The sequence below is a fragment of the Egretta garzetta genome, unplaced genomic scaffold (genome assembly GCF_000687185.1).
Source record: "Egretta garzetta isolate BGI_Z169 unplaced genomic scaffold, ASM68718v1 scaffold588, whole genome shotgun sequence".
NCBI lineage: Eukaryota > Metazoa > Chordata > Aves > Pelecaniformes > Ardeidae > Egretta > Egretta garzetta.
Window position 1 is genome coordinate 136629 of NW_009260496.1, and position 2098 is coordinate 138726.

Genomic DNA, 2098 nt, shown 5'->3' on the forward strand with positions numbered 1-2098 from the left:
TTTTCTGGAGGGACTGCAGACTGCTTGGCTTCCTCATTTCTTATTCCTAAAAGAAAAAAAAAAAAAAATGCACTTTGCATCACTGTTTAACTCCACTAAATCCAACTCAGGGCCTGCGATTTGATTTCAGTGTCAAAGCACCGTGCAAAGGAAGGGCAGGTTTGGAAAACGCACCGAGGGTGGACTTACTTAATTCAACAGGCTTAGGAGCCAGCGGGAGCAGCCCCGCTTTCCCACCCCCCCGATCCCCCCCATGGGGGTTTAATGAGCAGCAAGGATGAGGCTCTGAGGTTCAGGGCCAAGTCTCAAAGCAGCCCTTTGCTTTCAGGTACCGGGGGCCCTGCAGAGGCGAATGGCACCAGCAGCAATGGCAATGGCAATGGTGAAGGGCACCAGCACCCCGACAGCGTCTGGGCTGCACGGGGCTCCCCGGAGCGCAGAGCCCGGCCGGGGGACGGGACCCGACCCCATCGTTGCAGGAAATGGCACGGAGCGGGTGGATCAGGTGGGGACATGGAATGGGGGGAAGGCCTGGGAGAGGCAGAGGCGAGCAGAAAGCCCCCGTGGCAAGTGGTAGCCCGCTGCAGAGTCCGTGTCTGCAGGAGCCTTGGTGCCCTGCACGCAGGCCTGCGTTTTGTAGAGCCTTTTTTGGTCCAATGCTGCAAACTCCCGCGTTCTGCAGCAGCGACCCCGTCGTTACATAAACAAGGGTTTAATTTTGGAACTTTGTTATTTAAGAGGCTAAAGTTTCCTTCGCTCAGACATGTTCTCCTGCGCTGCCCGTTTGACAAAATACTTCCTACCTCCATTATCGGCTGCTAACGAAGTGTCCTGCGCTGTGTTCATGGCCCGTTTGGGCGAATATTTGTGCTCGGGATAATTCCCTTTCGCAGTATCTGTCAGACTGGAGCAGGGTTTCCGGAGACGGCATCGCCCCGGCTGAGCTCTCCCCCTGGCTATGCTCTAAGGTGAACAGGGAAGACGAGGAACACGAAAGGTGCGTGGCTGTGAGAGCAGCAAAGGCCAGCATGGGTCCTTACCTACAGCAACGTTACCATTGCAAACCAAGGCCCTTCGGAATACGGAGATCCATCCTGAGATGGGGCCTCCATTGGAAGTGACTCTTGTACCAATGATGCCGATGCCGAAATGAGTGTGGAAACTATGTTTGTAGGTTTGCAGAAGAATACAAATGTGTTTTTCTGTCCTCCTTCGCACATGAGGTGACACCCTCCATGTAAAACTAACTGGAATTAAAAGTCTTGGTGCCTCCGTGCAACCAGGATTATCACAGCGCAGTGTAGGACTGCCAGCTCAGCACTCATCGACTGCTTAGAAATTACTTACTACTAAGAATCCATTCAATAACAATTTTAGAATCCATGTCTTTTTAATTATTTAAGACATAGTCATCTCTTCCCCTTACCTCGGTTTTAAAGACTTTATGAGAATCTGTTGGATCGCTCTGATTTTGATTTAACTCTTTAGCTTCTCAGTACCGATAATTTTGTGTACAAGTGCAGCAAAGTCTTGTAAAAAAGACAGCAGGGTCTTGTAAAACCTTTCTAATGATTTAGGTTTCAGAAAATGTCCTCTTTTGAGGAATAACAGTTGTTCTGATCAAGGAGATGGACAGTACCTCCTGAAGAGTGGCAACTGTGAAATCCTGCAAGACAGTCTAGACTAACGGCCAAGGCAATTGGAATCCTGGTTTGGGTTGGAAGGGGCCTTAAAGCTCGTCTAGTCCAACCCCCAAATTTGTTCTCTCTTTTCATGGTACCAGCCATCTTCCCTCTCCGTATGAGAAATTCCTATGGAGGCAGAGGGTCAGTATGGGCAACTTCCTCTCATGAATACAATTAAACCCAATGCTGTTGCATGAAAAATACTTCATAAAAATGGACCTGGTGCTGCTGTGTCACGCCCTCGGCGGGCGGCTGCTCCCAGCTGTGGCTTTATTCTCTCTTCTCAAGCGCTGCATGGCGCAATGAGATGAGCCCCGGTAGTGGTGATGCTCCTCTCTCCTGGAGCTGCTGCCGGAGCCGGCGTGTTTGTGGCCCATCCACCCTGACCCACCTCCTGTTGCCAAGGAGCCGAT

The 2098-nt window shown here is 50.9% G+C and overlaps 1 long non-coding RNA gene across 1 annotated transcript in view; it reads right to left on the reverse strand.

Moving 5' to 3' along the window:
• Nucleotides 1–33: 33 nt before the first annotated feature.
• The window catches only part of LOC118452853, a 7366-nt gene continuing 5301 nt past the window's right edge, over nt 34–2098 (reverse strand). The window contains exon 4 of the long non-coding RNA XR_004842717.1: nt 34–46. This is a non-coding gene — a long non-coding RNA (uncharacterized LOC118452853). The remainder of the gene's footprint in view (nt 47–2098) is intronic.